The sequence below is a fragment of the Odontesthes bonariensis genome, chromosome 5, assembly GCF_027942865.1.
Source record: "Odontesthes bonariensis isolate fOdoBon6 chromosome 5, fOdoBon6.hap1, whole genome shotgun sequence".
NCBI lineage: Eukaryota > Metazoa > Chordata > Actinopteri > Atheriniformes > Atherinopsidae > Odontesthes > Odontesthes bonariensis.
In genome coordinates, this window is record NC_134510.1 from 12,393,632 (window position 1) to 12,413,647 (window position 20,016).

The 20,016-nt window shown below is 46.8% G+C and overlaps 11 non-coding genes across 11 annotated transcripts; all 11 read right to left on the bottom strand.

The window, feature by feature from the left end:
• Positions 1–908: 908 nt before the first annotated feature.
• On the bottom strand, positions 909–991 carry trnal-aag (transfer RNA leucine (anticodon AAG)). The gene has a single exon. It is a non-coding gene; the product is annotated as a tRNA-Leu (tRNA).
• Positions 992–1,805: 814 nt separating this feature from the next.
• trnal-aag (transfer RNA leucine (anticodon AAG)) lies at positions 1,806–1,888 on the bottom strand. Its single transcript has one exon. It is a non-coding gene; the product is annotated as a tRNA-Leu (tRNA).
• An 814-nt stretch (positions 1,889–2,702) lies between these two features.
• trnal-aag (transfer RNA leucine (anticodon AAG)) lies at positions 2,703–2,785 on the bottom strand. Its single transcript has one exon. It is a non-coding gene; the product is annotated as a tRNA-Leu (tRNA).
• Positions 2,786–3,599: 814 nt separating this feature from the next.
• On the bottom strand, positions 3,600–3,682 carry trnal-aag (transfer RNA leucine (anticodon AAG)). Its single transcript has one exon. It is a non-coding gene; the product is annotated as a tRNA-Leu (tRNA).
• Positions 3,683–6,292: 2,610 nt separating this feature from the next.
• On the bottom strand, positions 6,293–6,375 carry trnal-cag (transfer RNA leucine (anticodon CAG)). The gene has a single exon. It is a non-coding gene; the product is annotated as a tRNA-Leu (tRNA).
• An 814-nt stretch (positions 6,376–7,189) lies between these two features.
• On the bottom strand, positions 7,190–7,272 carry trnal-aag (transfer RNA leucine (anticodon AAG)). Its single transcript has one exon. It is a non-coding gene; the product is annotated as a tRNA-Leu (tRNA).
• Positions 7,273–10,779: 3,507 nt separating this feature from the next.
• On the bottom strand, positions 10,780–10,862 carry trnal-cag (transfer RNA leucine (anticodon CAG)). The gene has a single exon. It is a non-coding gene; the product is annotated as a tRNA-Leu (tRNA).
• An 814-nt stretch (positions 10,863–11,676) lies between these two features.
• Positions 11,677–11,759, bottom strand: trnal-aag (transfer RNA leucine (anticodon AAG)). The gene has a single exon. It is a non-coding gene; the product is annotated as a tRNA-Leu (tRNA).
• An 815-nt stretch (positions 11,760–12,574) lies between these two features.
• Positions 12,575–12,657, bottom strand: trnal-cag (transfer RNA leucine (anticodon CAG)). Its single transcript has one exon. It is a non-coding gene; the product is annotated as a tRNA-Leu (tRNA).
• A 1,713-nt stretch (positions 12,658–14,370) lies between these two features.
• trnal-aag (transfer RNA leucine (anticodon AAG)) lies at positions 14,371–14,453 on the bottom strand. Its single transcript has one exon. It is a non-coding gene; the product is annotated as a tRNA-Leu (tRNA).
• Positions 14,454–17,961: 3,508 nt separating this feature from the next.
• Positions 17,962–18,044, bottom strand: trnal-aag (transfer RNA leucine (anticodon AAG)). The gene has a single exon. It is a non-coding gene; the product is annotated as a tRNA-Leu (tRNA).
• Between the last annotated feature and the right edge of the window lie 1,972 nt (positions 18,045–20,016).

A 20,016-nucleotide genomic window follows, 5' to 3' on the forward strand; every position in this document is an offset into this window, starting at 1 on the left:
GAAGTCTGCAATGTCAGAAGTGGGATTTGAACCCACGCCTCCAGGGGAGACTGCGACCTGAACGCAGCACCTTAGACCGCTCGGCCATTCTGACTATGAAAAGGAATATTTGACGACACTGTCGGCGGGCCCAGGCATCATTCCAGCGAATATGTGGGTCTGCGTTGTGTTCGTGTTGAAGGGGAATATTGACAAGGCATGCAGCTTCATGGAAGACTCTCCTTCTGAGTGATGGGACTGTGATAGCAATTTTCCTGCACCTTGAAAGGGGACACCAAAATCTTATTTCACTCCTTGGCGATAGTTGTCTTTTCGTCTGACGACTGTATCAGTCACACAGAAATTCCTCGTTAGTATAATGGACAGTATCTCCGCCTGTCATGCGGAAGATCGGGGTGCGATTCCCTGACGGGGAGAAAATAGGCTTTTATCAGCTGCCTGCCACCAAGTGATGATTGTTTTGATACTCTCACCCATCTTCGGCCTAAATGTCAATAGCCCCCTTCAAATAGCCTAACATGAGGCCAGGTTGCTTTGGTCAAAAGTCCTTTCCCGTTTACTATGGTGTTAAGTGCAAACCAAGACCTTATAATCAACAATGTGCTTTTGCTAATGATTCTGTCCTGCCCAAAGCACTGTAGAAGGTTGTGACAACACAGCTTGTTGAGCAGTGGTCAGAAGATTCTCATGCAACAAGTGTCTTGGCTGTTGTTTAACAGGGCTCCTGAGGCAAACAAAAAGTAGGCATAGCATTTGGAAGCAAGAACTCTTCGGAGGTAAAGCGGCCACAATAATCTTTAAACAAGATGATGCAGTGGCAGAATAGCAATACGACATGGTATTGCTAAGCAAAGATTAAACTTGGGTTGCCTTGCCAGTGAAAATGTTTCTCTAGGAGAAGTCTGCAATGTCAGAAGTGGGATTCGAACCCACGCCTCCAGGGGAGACTGCGACCTTAACGCAGCGCCTTAGACCGCTCGGCCATCCTGACTACTAAAAGGAATATTTGACGACACTGTCGGCGGGCCCAGGCATCATTCCAGCGAATATGTGGGTCTGCGTTGTGTTTGTGTTGAAGGGGAATATTGACGAGACATGCAGCTTCATGGAAGACTCTCCTTCTGAGTGATGGGACTGTGATAGCAATTTTCCTGCACCTTGAAACGGGACACCAAAATCTTATTTCACTCCTTGGCGATAGTTGTCTTTTCGTCTGACAACTGTGTCAGGCACACAGAAATTCCTCGTTAGTATAATGGACAGTATCTCCGCCTGTCACGCGGAAGATCGTGGTTCAATTCCCTGACGAGGACAGCTTGGTCTTTTATCAGCTGCCTGCCACCAAGTGATGATTGTTTTGATACTCTCACCCATCTTCGGCCTAAATGTCAATAGCCCCCTTCAAATAGCCTAACATGAGGCCAGGTTGCTTTGGTCAAAAGCCCTTTCCCGTTTACTATGGTGTTAAGTGCAAACCAAGACCTTATAATCAACAATGTGCTTTTGCTAATGATTCTGTCCTGCCCAAAGCACTGTAGAAGGTTGTGACAACACAGCTTGTTGAGCAGTGGTCAGAAGATTCTCATGCAACAAGTGTCTTGGCTGTTGTTTAACAGGGCTCCTGAGGCAAACAAAAAGTAGGCATAGCATTTGGAAGCAAGAACTCTTCGGAGGTAAAGCGGCCACAATAATCTTTAAACAAGATGATGCAGTGGCAGAATAGCAATACGACATGGTATTGCTAAGCAAAGATTAAACTTGGGTTGCCTTGCCAGTGAAAATGTTTCTCTAGGAGAAGTCTGCAATGTCAGAAGTGGGATTCGAACCCACGCCTCCAGGGGAGACTGCGACCTTAACGCAGCGCCTTAGACCGCTCGGCCATCCTGACTACTAAAAGGAATATTTGACGACACTGTCGGCGGGCCCAGGCATCATTCCAGCGAATATGTGGGTCTGCGTTGTGTTTGTGTTGAAGGGGAATATTGACGAGACATGCAGCTTCATGGAAGACTCTCCTTCTGAGTGATGGGACTGTGATAGCAATTTTCCTGCACCTTGAAACGGGACACCAAAATCTTATTTCACTCCTTGGCGATAGTTGTCTTTTCGTCTGACAACTGTGTCAGGCACACAGAAATTCCTCGTTAGTATAATGGACAGTATCTCCGCCTGTCACGCGGAAGATCGGGGTTCGATTCCCTGACGGGGAGAAAATAGGCTTTTATCAGCTGCCTGCCACCAAGTGATGATTGTTTTGATACTCTCACCCATCTTCGGCCTAAATGTCAATAGCCCCCTTCAAATAGCCTAACATGAGGCCAGGTTGCTTTGGTCAAAAGCCCTTTCCCGTTTACTATGGTGTTAAGTGCAAACCAAGACCTTATAATCAACAATGTGCTTTTGCTAATGATTCTGTCCTGCCCAAAGCACTGTAGAAGGTTGTGACAACACAGCTTGTTGAGCAGTGGTCAGAAGATTCTCATGCAACAAGTGTCTTGGCTGTTGTTTAACAGGGCTCCTGAGGCAAACAAAAAGTAGGCATAGCATTTGGAAGCAAGAACTCTTCGGAGGTAAAGCGGCCACAATAATCTTTAAACAAGATGATGCAGTGGCAGAATAGCAATACGACATGGTATTGCTAAGCAAGGAGTAAACTTGGGTTGCCTTGCCAGTGAAAATGTTTCTCTAGGAGAAGTCTGCAATGTCAGAAGTGGGATTTGAACCCACGCCTCCAGGGGAGACTGCGACCTTAACGCAGCGCCTTAGACCGCTCGGCCATCCTGACTACTAGAAGGAATATTTGACGACACTGTCGGCGGGCCCAGGCATCATTCCAGCGAATATGTGGGTCTGCGTTGTGTTCGTGTTGAAGGGGAATATTGACAAGGCATGCAGCTTCATGGAAGACTCTCCTTCTGAGTGATGGGACTGTGATAGCAATTTTCCTGCACCTTGAAAGGGGACACCAAAATCTTATTTCACTCCTTGGCGATAGTTGTCTTTTCGTCTGACGACTGTATCAGTCACACAGAAATTCCTCGTTAGTATAATGGACAGTATCTCCGCCTGTCATGCGGAAGATCGGGGTGCGATTCCCTGACGGGGAGAAAATAGGCTTTTATCAGCTGCCTGCCACCAAGTGATGATTGTTTTGATACTCTCACCCATCTTCGGCCTAAATGTCAATAGCCCCCTTCAAATAGCCTAACATGAGGCCAGGTTGCTTTGGTCAAAAGTCCTTTCCCGTTTACTATGGTGTTAAGTGCAAACCAAGACCTTATAATCAACAATGTGCTTTTGCTAATGATTCTGTCCTGCCCAAAGCACTGTAGAAGGTTGTGACAACACAGCTTGTTGAGCAGTGGTCAGAAGATTCTCATGCAACAAGTGTCTTGGCTGTTGTTTAACAGGGCTCCTGAGGCAAACAAAAAGTAGGCATAGCATTTGGAAGCAAGAACTCTTCGGAGGTAAAGCGGCCACAATAATCTTTAAACAAGATGATGCAGTGGCAGAATAGCAATACGACATGGTATTGCTAAGCAAAGATTAAACTTGGGTTGCCTTGCCAGTGAAAATGTTTCTCTAGGAGAAGTCTGCAATGTCAGAAGTGGGATTCGAACCCACGCCTCCAGGGGAGACTGCGACCTTAACGCAGCGCCTTAGACCGCTCGGCCATCCTGACTACTAAAAGGAATATTTGACGACACTGTCGGCGGGCCCAGGCATCATTCCAGCGAATATGTGGGTCTGCGTTGTGTTTGTGTTGAAGGGGAATATTGACGAGACATGCAGCTTCATGGAAGACTCTCCTTCTGAGTGATGGGACTGTGATAGCAATTTTCCTGCACCTTGAAACGGGACACCAAAATCTTATTTCACTCCTTGGCGATAGTTGTCTTTTCGTCTGACAACTGTGTCAGGCACACAGAAATTCCTCGTTAGTATAATGGACAGTATCTCCGCCTGTCACGCGGAAGATCGGGGTTCGATTCCCTGACGGGGAGAAAATAGGCTTTTATCAGCTGCCTGCCACCAAGTGATGATTGTTTTGATACTCTCACCCATCTTCGGCCTAAATGTCAATAGCCCCCTTCAAATAGCCTAACATGAGGCCAGGTTGCTTTGGTCAAAAGCCCTTTCCCGTTTACTATGGTGTTAAGTGCAAACCAAGACCTTATAATCAACAATGTGCTTTTGCTAATGATTCTGTCCTGCCCAAAGCACTGTAGAAGGTTGTGACAACACAGCTTGTTGAGCAGTGGTCAGAAGATTCTCATGCAACAAGTGTCTTGGCTGTTGTTTAACAGGGCTCCTGAGGCAAACAAAAAGTAGGTATAGCATTTGGAAGCAAGAACTCTTCGGAGGTAAAGCGGCCACAATAATCTTTAAACAAGATGATGCAGTGGCAGAATAGCAATACGACATGGTATCGCTAAGCAAGGAGTAAACTTGGGTTGCCTTGCCAGTGAAAATGTTTCTCTAGGAGAAGTCTGCAATGTCAGAAGTGGGATTTGAACCCACGCCTCCAGGGGAGACTGCGACCTGAACGCAGCACCTTAGACCGCTCGGCCATTCTGACTATGAAAAGGAATATTTGACGACACTGTCGGCGGGCCCAGGCATCATTCCAGCGAATATGTGGGTCTGCGTTGTGTTTGTGTTGAAGGGGAATATTGACGAGGCATGCAGCTTCATGGAAGACTCTCCTTCTGAGTGATGGGACTGTGATAGCAATTTTCCTGCACCTTGAAACGGGACACCAAAATCTTATTTCACTCCTTGGCGATAGTTGTCTTTTCGTCTGACAACTGTGTCAGGCACACAGAAATTCCTCGTTAGTATAATGGACAGTATCTCCGCCTGTCACGCGGAAGATCGTGGTTCGATTCCCTGACGGGGACAGCTTGGTCTTTTATCAGCTGCCTGCCACCAAGTGATGATTGTTTTGATACTCTCACCCATCTTCGGCCTAAATGTCAATAGCCCCCTTCAAATAGCCTAACATGAGGCCAGGTTGCTTTGGTCAAAAGCCCTTTCCCGTTTACTATGGTGTTAAGTGCAAACCAAGACCTTATAATCAACAATGTGCCTTTTGCTAATGATTCTGTCCTGCCCAAAGCACTGTAGAAGGTTGTGACAACACAGCTTGTTGAGCAGTGGTCAGAAGATTCTCATGCAACAAGTGTCTTGGCTGTTGTTTAACAGGGCTCCTGAGGCAAACAAAAAGTAGGCATAGCATTTGGAAGCAAGAACTCTTCGGAGGTAAAGCGGCCACAATAATCTTTAAACAAGATGATGCAGTGGCAGAATAGCAATACGACATGGTATTGCTAAGCAAGGAGTAAACTTGGGTTGCCTTGCCAGTGAAAATGTTTCTCTAGGAGAAGTCTGCAATGTCAGAAGTGGGATTTGAACCCACGCCTCCAGGGGAGACTGCGACCTGAACGCAGCTCCTTAGACCGCTCGGCCATCCTGACTACGAAAAGGAATATTTGACGACACTGTCGGCGGGCCCAGGCATCATTCCAGCGAATATGTGGGTCTGCGTTGTGTTTGTGTTGAAGGGGAATATTGACGAGGCATGCAGCTTCATGGAAGACTCTCCTTCTGAGTGATGGGACTGCGATAGCAATTTTCCTGCACCTTGAAAGGGGACACCAAAATCTTATTTCACTCCTTGGCGATAGTTGTCTTTTCGTCTGACGACTGTGTCAGTCACACAGAAATTCCTCGTTAGTATAATGGACAGTATCTCCGCCTGTCACGCGGAAGATCGGGGTTTGATTCCCCGACGGGGAGAGCTTGGTCTTTTATCAGCTGCCTGCCACCAAGTGATGATTGTTTTGATACTCTCACCCATCTTCGGCCTAAATGTCAATAGCCCCCTTCAAATAGCCTAACATGAGGCCAGGTTGCTTTGGTCAAAAGCCCTTTCCCGTTTACTATGGTGTTAAGTGCAAACCAAGACCTTATAATCAACAATGTGCCTTTTGCTAATGATTCTGTCCTGCCCAAAGCACTGTAGAAGGTTGTGACAACACAGCTTGTTGAGCAGTGGTCAGAAGATTCTCATGCAACAAGTGTCTTGGCTGTTGTTTAACAGGGCTCCTGAGGCAAACAAAAAGTAGGCATAGCATTTGGAAGCAAGAACTCTTCGGAGGTAAAGCGGCCACAATAATCTTTAAACAAGATGATGCAGTGGCAGAATAGCAATACGACATGGTATTGCTAAGCAAGGAGTAAACTTGGGTTGCCTTGCCAGTGAAAATGTTTCTCTAGGAGTAGTCTGCAATGTCAGAAGTGGGATTTGAACCCACGCCTCCAGGGGAGACTGCGACCTGAACGCAGCGCCTTAGACCGCTCGGCCATCCTGACTACTAAAAGGAATATTGGACGACACTGTTGGCGGGCCCAGGCATCATTCCAGCGAATATGTGGGTCTGCGTTGTGTTCGTGTTGAAGAGGAATATTGACGAGGCATGCAGCTTCATGGAAGACTCTCCTTCTGAGTAATGGGACTGTGATAGCAATTTTCCTGCACCTTGAAACGGGACACCAAAATCTTTTTCACTCCTTGCCGATAGTTGTCTTTTCGTCTGACGACTGTGTCAGGCACACAGAAATTCCTTGTTAGTATAATGGACAGTATCTCCGCCTGTCACGCGGAAGATCGGGGGTCGATTCCCCGACGGGGAGAGCTTGGTCTTTTATCAGCTGCCTGCCACCAAGTGATGATTGTTTTGATACTCTCACCCATCTTCGGCCTAAATGTCAATAGCCCCCTTCAAATAGCCTAACATGAGGCCAGGTTGCTTTGGTCAAAAGCCCTTTCCCGTTTACTATGGTGTTAAGTGCAAACCAAGACCTTATAATCAACAATGTGCCTTTTGCTAATGATTCTGTCCTGCCCAAAGCACTGTAGAAGGTTGTGACAACACAGCTTGTTGAGCAGTGGTCAGAAGATTCTCATGCAACAAGTGTCTTGGCTGTTGTTTAACAGGGCTCCTGAGGCAAACAAAAAGTAGGCATAGCATTTGAAAGCAAGAACTCTTCGGAGGTAAAGCGGCCACAATAATCTTTAAACAAGATGATGCAGTGGCAGAATAGCAATACGACATGGTATTGCTAAGCAAGGAGTAAACTTGGGTTGCCTTGCCGGTGAAAATGTTTCTCTAGGAGAAGTCTGCAATGTCAGAAGTGGGATTTGAACCCACGCCTCCAGGGGAGACTGCGACCTTAACGCAGCGCCTTAGACCGCTCGGCCATCCTGACTACTAAAAGGAATATTTGACGACACTGTCAGCGGGCCCAGGCATCATTCCAGCGAATATGTGGGTCTGCGTTGTGTTCGTGTTGAAGGGGAATATTGACAAGGCATGCAGCTTCATGGAAGACTCTCCTTCTGAGTGATGGGACTGTGATAGCAATTTTCCTGCACCTTGAAAGGGGACACCAAAATCTTATTTCACTCCTTGGCGATAGTTGTCTTTTCGTCTGACGACTGTATCAGTCACACAGAAATTCCTCGTTAGTATAATGGACAGTATCTCCGCCTGTCATGCGGAAGATCGGGGTGCGATTCCCTGACGGGGAGAAAATAGGCTTTTATCAGCTGCCTGCCACCAAGTGATGATTGTTTTGATACTCTCACCCATCTTCGGCCTAAATGTCAATAGCCCCCTTCAAATAGCCTAACATGAGGCCAGGTTGCTTTGGTCAAAAGCCCTTTCCCGTTTACTATGGTGTTAAGTGCAAACCAAGACCTTATAATCAACAATGTGCTTTTGCTAATGATTCTGTCCTGCCCAAAGCACTGTAGAAGGTTGTGACAACACAGCTTGTTGAGCAGTGGTCAGAAGATTCTCATGCAACAAGTGTCTTGGCTGTTGTTTAACAGGGCTCCTGAGGCAAACAAAAAGTAGGTATAGCATTTGGAAGCAAGAACTCTTCGGAGGTAAAGCGGCCACAATAATCTTTAAACAAGATGATGCAGTGGCAGAATAGCAATACGACATGGTATCGCTAAGCAAGGAGTAAACTTGGGTTGCCTTGCCAGTGAAAATGTTTCTCTAGGAGAAGTCTGCAATGTCAGAAGTGGGATTTGAACCCACGCCTCCAGGGGAGACTGCGACCTGAACGCAGCACCTTAGACCGCTCGGCCATTCTGACTATGAAAAGGAATATTTGACGACACTGTCGGCGGGCCCAGGCATCATTCCAGCGAATATGTGGGTCTGCGTTGTGTTCGTGTTGAAGGGGAATATTGACAAGGCATGCAGCTTCATGGAAGACTCTCCTTCTGAGTGATGGGACTGTGATAGCAATTTTCCTGCACCTTGAAAGGGGACACCAAAATCTTATTTCACTCCTTGGCGATAGTTGTCTTTTCGTCTGACGACTGTATCAGTCACACAGAAATTCCTCGTTAGTATAATGGACAGTATCTCCGCCTGTCATGCGGAAGATCGGGGTGCGATTCCCTGACGGGGAGAAAATAGGCTTTTATCAGCTGCCTGCCACCAAGTGATGATTGTTTTGATACTCTCACCCATCTTCGGCCTAAATGTCAATAGCCCCCTTCAAATAGCCTAACATGAGGCCAGGTTGCTTTGGTCAAAAGTCCTTTCCCGTTTACTATGGTGTTAAGTGCAAACCAAGACCTTATAATCAACAATGTGCTTTTGCTAATGATTCTGTCCTGCCCAAAGCACTGTAGAAGGTTGTGACAACACAGCTTGTTGAGCAGTGGTCAGAAGATTCTCATGCAACAAGTGTCTTGGCTGTTGTTTAACAGGGCTCCTGAGGCAAACAAAAAGTAGGTATAGCATTTGGAAGCAAGAACTCTTCGGAGGTAAAGCGGCCACAATAATCTTTAAACAAGATGATGCAGTGGCAGAATAGCAATACGACATGGTATCGCTAAGCAAGGAGTAAACTTGGGTTGCCTTGCCAGTGAAAATGTTTCTCTAGGAGAAGTCTGCAATGTCAGAAGTGGGATTTGAACCCACGCCTCCAGGGGAGACTGCGACCTGAACGCAGCACCTTAGACCGCTCGGCCATTCTGACTATGAAAAGGAATATTTGACGACACTGTCGGCGGGCCCAGGCATCATTCCAGCGAATATGTGGGTCTGCGTTGTGTTTGTGTTGAAGGGGAATATTGACGAGGCATGCAGCTTCATGGAAGACTCTCCTTCTGAGTGATGGGACTGTGATAGCAATTTTCCTGCACCTTGAAACGGGACACCAAAATCTTATTTCACTCCTTGGCGATAGTTGTCTTTTCGTCTGACAACTGTGTCAGGCACACAGAAATTCCTCGTTAGTATAATGGACAGTATCTCCGCCTGTCACGCGGAAGATCGTGGTTCGATTCCCTGACGGGGACAGCTTGGTCTTTTATCAGCTGCCTGCCACCAAGTGATGATTGTTTTGATACTCTCACCCATCTTCGGCCTAAATGTCAATAGCCCCCTTCAAATAGCCTAACATGAGGCCAGGTTGCTTTGGTCAAAAGCCCTTTCCCGTTTACTATGGTGTTAAGTGCAAACCAAGACCTTATAATCAACAATGTGCCTTTTGCTAATGATTCTGTCCTGCCCAAAGCACTGTAGAAGGTTGTGACAACACAGCTTGTTGAGCAGTGGTCAGAAGATTCTCATGCAACAAGTGTCTTGGCTGTTGTTTAACAGGGCTCCTGAGGCAAACAAAAAGTAGGCATAGCATTTGGAAGCAAGAACTCTTCGGAGGTAAAGCGGCCACAATAATCTTTAAACAAGATGATGCAGTGGCAGAATAGCAATACGACATGGTATTGCTAAGCAAGGAGTAAACTTGGGTTGCCTTGCCAGTGAAAATGTTTCTCTAGGAGAAGTCTGCAATGTCAGAAGTGGGATTTGAACCCACGCCTCCAGGGGAGACTGCGACCTGAACGCAGCTCCTTAGACCGCTCGGCCATCCTGACTACGAAAAGGAATATTTGACGACACTGTCGGCGGGCCCAGGCATCATTCCAGCGAATATGTGGGTCTGCGTTGTGTTTGTGTTGAAGGGGAATATTGACGAGGCATGCAGCTTCATGGAAGACTCTCCTTCTGAGTGATGGGACTGCGATAGCAATTTTCCTGCACCTTGAAAGGGGACACCAAAATCTTATTTCACTCCTTGGCGATAGTTGTCTTTTCGTCTGACGACTGTGTCAGTCACACAGAAATTCCTCGTTAGTATAATGGACAGTATCTCCGCCTGTCACGCGGAAGATCGGGGTTTGATTCCCCGACGGGGAGAGCTTGGTCTTTTATCAGCTGCCTGCCACCAAGTGATGATTGTTTTGATACTCTCACCCATCTTCGGCCTAAATGTCAATAGCCCCCTTCAAATAGCCTAACATGAGGCCAGGTTGCTTTGGTCAAAAGCCCTTTCCCGTTTACTATGGTGTTAAGTGCAAACCAAGACCTTATAATCAACAATGTGCCTTTTGCTAATGATTCTGTCCTGCCCAAAGCACTGTAGAAGGTTGTGACAACACAGCTTGTTGAGCAGTGGTCAGAAGATTCTCATGCAACAAGTGTCTTGGCTGTTGTTTAACAGGGCTCCTGAGGCAAACAAAAAGTAGGCATAGCATTTGGAAGCAAGAACTCTTCGGAGGTAAAGCGGCCACAATAATCTTTAAACAAGATGATGCAGTGGCAGAATAGCAATACGACATGGTATTGCTAAGCAAGGAGTAAACTTGGGTTGCCTTGCCAGTGAAAATGTTTCTCTAGGAGTAGTCTGCAATGTCAGAAGTGGGATTTGAACCCACGCCTCCAGGGGAGACTGCGACCTGAACGCAGCGCCTTAGACCGCTCGGCCATCCTGACTACTAAAAGGAATATTGGACGACACTGTTGGCGGGCCCAGGCATCATTCCAGCGAATATGTGGGTCTGCGTTGTGTTCGTGTTGAAGAGGAATATTGACGAGGCATGCAGCTTCATGGAAGACTCTCCTTCTGAGTAATGGGACTGTGATAGCAATTTTCCTGCACCTTGAAACGGGACACCAAAATCTTTTTCACTCCTTGCCGATAGTTGTCTTTTCGTCTGACGACTGTGTCAGGCACACAGAAATTCCTTGTTAGTATAATGGACAGTATCTCCGCCTGTCACGCGGAAGATCGGGGGTCGATTCCCCGACGGGGAGAGCTTGGTCTTTTATCAGCTGCCTGCCACCAAGTGATGATTGTTTTGATACTCTCACCCATCTTCGGCCTAAATGTCAATAGCCCCCTTCAAATAGCCTAACATGAGGCCAGGTTGCTTTGGTCAAAAGCCCTTTCCCGTTTACTATGGTGTTAAGTGCAAACCAAGACCTTATAATCAACAATGTGCCTTTTGCTAATGATTCTGTCCTGCCCAAAGCACTGTAGAAGGTTGTGACAACACAGCTTGTTGAGCAGTGGTCAGAAGATTCTCATGCAACAAGTGTCTTGGCTGTTGTTTAACAGGGCTCCTGAGGCAAACAAAAAGTAGGCATAGCATTTGAAAGCAAGAACTCTTCGGAGGTAAAGCGGCCACAATAATCTTTAAACAAGATGATGCAGTGGCAGAATAGCAATACGACATGGTATTGCTAAGCAAGGAGTAAACTTGGGTTGCCTTGCCGGTGAAAATGTTTCTCTAGGAGAAGTCTGCAATGTCAGAAGTGGGATTTGAACCCACGCCTCCAGGGGAGACTGCGACCTTAACGCAGCGCCTTAGACCGCTCGGCCATCCTGACTACTAAAAGGAATATTTGACGACACTGTCAGCGGGCCCAGGCATCATTCCAGCGAATATGTGGGTCTGCGTTGTGTTCGTGTTGAAGGGGAATATTGACAAGGCATGCAGCTTCATGGAAGACTCTCCTTCTGAGTGATGGGACTGTGATAGCAATTTTCCTGCACCTTGAAAGGGGACACCAAAATCTTATTTCACTCCTTGGCGATAGTTGTCTTTTCGTCTGACGACTGTATCAGTCACACAGAAATTCCTCGTTAGTATAATGGACAGTATCTCCGCCTGTCACGTGGAAGATCGGGGTGCGATTCCCTGACGGGGAGAAAATAGGCTTTTATCAGCTGCCTGCCACCAAGTGATGATTGTTTTGATACTCTCACCCATCTTCGGCCTAAATGTCAATAGCCCCCTTCAAATAGCCTAACATGAGGCCAGGTTGCTTTGGTCAAAAGCCCTTTCCCGTTTACTATGGTGTTAAGTGCAAACCAAGACCTTATAATCAACAATGTGCCTTTTGCTAATGATTCTGTCCTGCCCAAAGCACTGTAGAAGGTTGTGACAACACAGCTTGTTGAGCAGTGGTCAGAAGATTCTCATGCAACAAGTGTCTTGGCTGTTGTTTAACAGGGCTCCTGAGGCAAACAAAAAGTAGGCATAGCATTTGGAAGCAAGAACTCTTCGGAGGTAAAGCGGCCACAATAATCTTAAAACAAGATGATGCAGTGGCAAAATAGCAATACGACATGGTATTGCTAAGCAAGGAGTAAACTTGGGTTTCCTTGCCAGTGAAAATGTTTCTCTAGGAGAAGTCTGCAATGTCAGAAGTGGGATTTGAACCCACGCCTCCAGGGGAGACTGCGACCTGAACGCAGCGCCTTAGACCGCTCGGCCATCCTGACTACTAAAAGGAATATTGGACGACACTGCCAGTGGGCCCAGGCATCATTCCAGCAAATATGTGGGTCTGCGTTGTGTTTGTGTTGAAGGGGAATATTGACGAGGCATGCAGCTTCATGGAAGACTCTCCTTCTGAGTGATGGGACTGCGATAGCAATTTTCCTGCACCTTGAAAGGGGACACCAAAATCTTATTTCACTCCTTGGCGATAGTTGTCTTTTCGTCTGACGACTGTGTCAGTCACACAGAAATTCCTCGTTAGTATAATGGACAGTATCTCCGCCTGTCACGCGGAAGATCGGGGTTTGATTCCCCGACGGGGAGAGCTTGGTCTTTTATCAGCTGCCTGCCACCAAGTGATGATTGTTTTGATACTCTCACCCATCTTCGGCCTAACTGTCAATAGCCCCCTTCAAATAGCCTAACATGAGGCCAGGTTGCTTTGGTCAAAAGCCCTTTCCCGTTTACTATGGTGTTAAGTGCAAACCAAGACCTTATAATCAACAATGTGCCTTTTGCTAATGATTCTGTCCTGCCCAAAGCACTGTAGAAGGTTGTGACAACACAGCTTGTTGAGCAGTGGTCAGAAGATTCTCATGCAACAAGTGTCTTGGCTGTTGTTTAACAGGGCTCCTGAGGCAAACAAAAAGTAGGCATAGCATTTGGAAGCAAGAACTCTTCGGAGGTAAAGCGGCCACAGTAATCTTTAAACAAGATGATGCAGTGGCAGAATAGCAATACGACATGGTATTGCTAAGCAAGGAGTAAACTTGGGTTGCCTTGCCAGTGAAAATGTTTCTCTAGGAGAAGTCTGCAATGTCAGAAGCGGGATTTGAACCCACACCTCCAGGGGAGACTGCGACCTGAACGCAGCGCCTTAGACCGCTCAGCCATCCTGACTACGAAAAGGAATATTTGACGACACTGTCGGCGGGCCCAGGCATCATTCCAGCGAATATGTGGGTCTGCGTTGTGTTTGTGTTGAAGGGGAATATTGACGAGGCATGCAGCTTCATGGAAGACTCTCCTTCTGAGTGATGGGACTGCGATAGCAATTTTCCTGCACCTTGAAAGGGGACACCAAAATCTTATTTCACTCCTTGGCGATAGTTGTCTTTTCATCTGACGACTGTGTCAGTCACACAGAAATTCCTCGTTAGTATAATGGACAGTATCTCCGCCTGTCACGCGGAAGATCGGGGTTTGATTCCCTGACGGGGAGAGCTTGGTCTTTTATCAGCTGCCTGCCACCAAGTGATGATTGTTTTGATACTCTCACCCATCTTCGGCCTAAATGTCAATAGCCCCCTTCAAATAGCCTAACATGAGGCCAGGTTGCTTTGGTCAAAAGCCCTTTCCCGTTTACTATGGTGTTAAGTGCAAACCAAGACCTTATAATCAACAATGTGCCTTTTGCTAATGATTCTGTCCTGCCCAAAGCACTGTAGAAGGTTGTGACAACACAGCTTGTTGAGCAGTGGTCAGAAGATTCTCATGCAACAAGTGTCTTGGCTGTTGTTTAACAGGGCTCCTGAGGCAAACAAAAAGTAGGCATAGCATTTGGAAGCAAGAACTCTTCGGAGGTAAAGCGGCCACAATAATCTTTAAACAAGATGATGCAGTGGCAGAATAGCAATACGACATGGTATTGCTAAGCAAGGAGTAAACTTGGGTTGCCTTGCCAGTGAAAATGTTTCTCTAGGAGAAGTCTGCAATGTCAGAAGTGGGATTTGAACCCACGCCTCCAGGGGAGACTGCGACCTTAACGCAGCACCTTAGACCGCTCGGCCATCCTGACTACTAAAAGGAATATTTGACGACACTGTCAGCGGGCCCAGGCATCATTCCAGCGAATATGTGGGTCTGCGTTGTGTTCGTGTTGAAGGGGAATATTGACAAGGCATGCAGCTTCATGGAAGACTCTCCTTCTGAGTGATGGGACTGTGATAGCAATTTTCCTGCACCTTGAAAGGGGACACCAAAATCTTATTTCACTCCTTGGCGATAGTTGTCTTTTCGTCTGACGACTGTATCAGTCACACAGAAATTCCTCGTTAGTATAATGGACAGTATCTCCGCCTGTCATGCGGAAGATCGGGGTGCGATTCCCTGACGGGGAGAAAATAGGCTTTTATCAGCTGCCTGCCACCAAGTGATGATTGTTTTGATACTCTCACCCATCTTCGGCCTAAATGTCAATAGCCCCCTTCAAATAGCCTAACATGAGGCCAGGTTGCTTTGGTCAAAAGCCCTTTCCCGTTTACTATGGTGTTAAGTGCAAACCAAGACCTTATAATCAACAATGTGCTTTTGCTAATGATTCTGTCCTGCCCAAAGCACTGTAGAAGGTTGTGACAACACAGCTTGTTGAGCAGTGGTCAGAAGATTCTCATGCAACAAGTGTCTTGGCTGTTGTTTAACAGGGCTCCTGAGGCAAACAAAAAGTAGGTATAGCATTTGGAAGCAAGAACTCTTCGGAGGTAAAGCGGCCACAATAATCTTTAAACAAGATGATGCAGTGGCAGAATAGCAATACGACATGGTATCGCTAAGCAAGGAGTAAACTTGGGTTGCCTTGCCAGTGAAAATGTTTCTCTAGGAGAAGTCTGCAATGTCAGAAGTGGGATTTGAACCCACGCCTCCAGGGGAGACTGCGACCTGAACGCAGCACCTTAGACCGCTCGGCCATTATGACTACGAAAAGGAATATTTGACGACACTGTCGGCGGGCCCAGGCATCATTCCAGCGAATATGTGGGTCTGCGTTGTGTTTGTGTTGAAGGGGAATATTGACGAGGCATGCAGCTTCATGGAAGACTCTCCTTCTGAGTGATGGGACTGTGATAGCAATTTTCCTGCACCTTGAAACGGGACACCAAAATCTTATTTCACTCCTTGGCGATAGTTGTCTTTTCATCTGACAACTGTGTCAGGCACACAGAAATTCCTCGTTAGTATAATGGACAGTATCTCCGCCTGTCACGTGGAAGATCGGGGTTCGATTCCCTGACGGGGAGAGCTTGGTCTTTTATCAGCTGCCTGCCACCAAGTGATGATTGTTTTGATACTCTCACCCATCTTCGGCCTAACTGTCAATAGCCCCCTTCAAATAGCCTAACATGAGGCCAGGTTGCTTTGGTCAAAAGCCCTTTCCCGTTTACTATGGTGTTAAGTGCAAACCAAGACCTTATAATCAACAATGTGCCTTTTGCTAATGATTCTGTCCTGCCCAAAGCACTGTAGAAGGTTGTGACAACACAGCTTGTTGAGTAGTGGTCAGAAGATTCTCATGCAACAAGTGTCTTGGCTGTTGTTTAACAGGGCTCCTGAGGCAAACAAAAAGTAGGCATAGCATTTGGAAGCAAGAACTCTTCGGAGGTAAAGCGGCCACAATAATCTTTAAACAAGATGATGCAGTGGCAGAATAGCAATACGACATGGTATCGCTAAGCAAGGAGTAAACTTGGGTTGCCTTGCCAGTGAAAATGTTTCTCTAGGAGAAGTCTGCAATGTCAGAAGTGGGATTTGAACCCACGCCTCCAGGGGAGACTGCGACCTGAACGCAGCACCTTAGACCGCTCGGCCATTCTGACTATGAAAAGGAATATTTGACGACACTGTCGGCGGGCCCAGGCATCATTCCAGCGAATATGTGGGTCTGCGTTGTGTTTGTGTTGAAGGGGAATATTGACGAGGCATGCAGCTTCATGGAAGACTCTCCTTCTGAGTGATGGGACTGTGATAGCAATTTTCCTGCACCTTGAAACGGGACACCAAAATCTTATTTCACTCCTTGGCGATAGTTGTCTTTTCGTCTGACAACTGTGTCAGGCACACAGAAATTCCTCTTTAGTATAATGGACAATATCTCCGCCTGTCACGCGGAAGATCGGGGTTCGATTCCCTGACGGGGAGAGCTTGGTGTTTTATCAGCTGCCTGCCACCAAGTGATGATTGTTTTGATACTCTCACCCATCTTCGGCCTAAATGTCAATAGCCCCCTTCAAATAGCCTAACATGAGGCCAGGTTGCTTTGGTCAAAAGCCCTTTCCCGTTTACTATGGTGTTAAGTGCAAACCAAGACCTTATAATCAACAATGTGCCTTTTGCTAATGATTCTGTCCTGCCCAAAGCACTGTAGAAGGTTGTGACAACACAGCTTGTTGAGCAGTGGTCAGAAGATTCTCATGCAACAAGTGTCTTGGCTGTTGTTTAACAGGGCTCCTGAGGCAAACAAAAAGTAGGCATAGCATTTGGAAGCAAGAACTCTTCGGAGGTAAAGCGGCCACAGTAATCTTTAAACAAGATGATGCAGTGGCAGAATAGCAATACGACATGGTATTGCTAAGCAAGGAGTAAACTTGGGTTGCCTTGCCAGTGAAAATGTTTCTCTAGGAGAAGTCTGCAATGTCAGAAGCGGGATTTGAACCCACACCTCCAGGGGAGACTGCGACCTGAACGCAGCGCCTTAGACCGCTCGGCCATCCTGACTACGAAAAGGAATATTTGACGACACTGTCGGCGGGCCCAGGCATCATTCCAGCGAATATGTGGGTCTGCGTTGTGTTTGTGTTGAAGGGGAATATTGACGAGGCATGCAGCTTCATGGAAGACTCTCCTTCTGAGTGATGGGACTGCGATAGCAATTTTCCTGCACCTTGAAAGGGGACACCAAAATCTTATTTCACTCCTTGGCGATAGTTGTCTTTTCATCTGACGACTGTGTCAGTCACACAGAAATTCCTCGTTAGTATAATGGACAGTATCTCCGCCTGTCACGCGGAAGATCGGGGTTTGATTCCCTGACGGGGAGAGCTTGGTGTTTTATCAGCTGCCTGCCACCAAGTGATGATTGTTTTGATACTCTCACCCATCTTCGGCCTAAATGTCAATAGCCCCCTTCAAATAGCCTAACATGAGGCCAGGTTGCTTTGGTCAAAAGCCCTTTCCCGTTTACTATGGTGTTAAGTGCAAACCAAGACCTTATAATCAACAATGTGCCTTTTGCTAATGATTCTGTCCTGCCCAAAGCACTGTAGAAGGTTGTGACAACACAGCTTGTTGAGCAGTGGTCAGAAGATTCTCATGCAACAAGTGTCTTGGCTGTTGTTTAACAGGGCTCCTGAGGCAAACAAAAAGTAGGCATAGCATTTGGAAGCAAGAACTCTTCGGAGGTAAAGCGGCCACAATAATCTTTAAACAAGATGATGCAGTGGCAGAATAGCAATACGACATGGTATTGCTAAGCAAGGAGTAAACTTGGGTTGCCTTGCCAGTGAAAATGTTTCTCTAGGAGAAGTCTGCAATGTCAGAAGTGGGATTTGAACCCACGCCTCCAGGGGAGACTGCGACCTTAACGCAGCACCTTAGACCGCTCGGCCATCCTGACTACTAAAAGGAATATTTGACGACACTGTCAGCGGGCCCAGGCATCATTCCAGCGAATATGTGGGTCTGCGTTGTGTTCGTGTTGAAGGGGAATATTGACAAGGCATGCAGCTTCATGGAAGACTCTCCTTCTGAGTGATGGGACTGTGATAGCAATTTTCCTGCACCTTGAAAGGGGACACCAAAATCTTATTTCACTCCTTGGCGATAGTTGTCTTTTCGTCTGACGACTGTATCAGTCACACAGAAATTCCTCGTTAGTATAATGGACAGTATCTCCGCCTGTCATGCGGAAGATCGGGGTGCGATTCCCTGACGGGGAGAAAATAGGCTTTTATCAGCTGCCTGCCACCAAGTGATGATTGTTTTGATACTCTCACCCATCTTCGGCCTAAATGTCAATAGCCCCCTTCAAATAGCCTAACATGAGGCCAGGTTGCTTTGGTCAAAAGCCCTTTCCCGTTTACTATGGTGTTAAGTGCAAACCAAGACCTTATAATCAACAATGTGCTTTTGCTAATGATTCTGTCCTGCCCAAAGCACTGTAGAAGGTTGTGACAACACAGCTTGTTGAGCAGTGGTCAGAAGATTCTCATGCAACAAGTGTCTTGGCTGTTGTTTAACAGGGCTCCTGAGGCAAACAAAAAGTAGGTATAGCATTTGGAAGCAAGAACTCTTCGGAGGTAAAGCGGCCACAATAATCTTTAAACAAGATGATGCAGTGGCAGAATAGCAATACGACATGGTATCGCTAAGCAAGGAGTAAACTTGGGTTGCCTTGCCAGTGAAAATGTTTCTCTAGGAGAAGTCTGCAATGTCAGAAGTGGGATTTGAACCCACGCCTCCAGGGGAGACTGCGACCTGAACGCAGCACCTTAGACCGCTCGGCCATTATGACTACGAAAAGGAATATTTGACGACACTGTCGGCGGGCCCAGGCATCATTCCAGCGAATATGTGGGTCTGCGTTGTGTTTGTGTTGAAGGGGAATATTGACGAGGCATGCAGCTTCATGGAAGACTCTCCTTCTGAGTGATGGGACTGTGATAGCAATTTTCCTGCACCTTGAAACGGGACACCAAAATCTTATTTCACTCCTTGGCGATAGTTGTCTTTTCATCTGACAACTGTGTCAGGCACACAGAAATTCCTCGTTAGTATAATGGACAGTATCTCCGCCTGTCACGTGGAAGATCGGGGTTCGATTCCCTGACGGGGAGAGCTTGGTCTTTTATCAGCTGCCTGCCACCAAGTGATGATTGTTTTGATACTCTCACCCATCTTCGGCCTAACTGTCAATAGCCCCCTTCAAATAGCCTAACATGAGGCCAGGTTGCTTTGGTCAAAAGCCCTTTCCCGTTTACTATGGTGTTAAGTGCAAACCAAGACCTTATAATCAACAATGTGCCTTTTGCTAATGATTCTGTCCTGCCCAAAGCACTGTAGAAGGTTGTGACAACACAGCTTGTTGAGCAGTGGTCAGAAGATTCTCATGCAACAAGTGTCTTGGCTGTTGTTTAACAGGGCTCCTGAGGCAAACAAAAAGTAGGCATAGCATTTGGAAGCAAGAACTCTTCGGAGGTAAAGCGGCCACAGTAATCTTTAAACAAGATGATGCAGTGGCAGAATAGCAATACGACATGGTATTGCTAAGCAAGGAGTAAACTTGGGTTGCCTTGCCAGTGAAAATGTTTCTCTAGGAGAAGTCTGCAATGTCAGAAGCGGGATTTGAACCCACACCTCCAGGGGAGACTGCGACCTGAACGCAGCGCCTTAGACCGCTCGGCCATCCTGACTACGAAAAGGAATATTTGACGACACTGTCGGCGGGCCCAGGCATCATTCCAGCGAATATGTGGGTCTGCGTTGTGTTTGTGTTGAAGGGGAATATTGACGAGGCATGCAGCTTCATGGAAGACTCTCCTTCTGAGTGATGGGACTGCGATAGCAATTTTCCTGCACCTTGAAAGGGG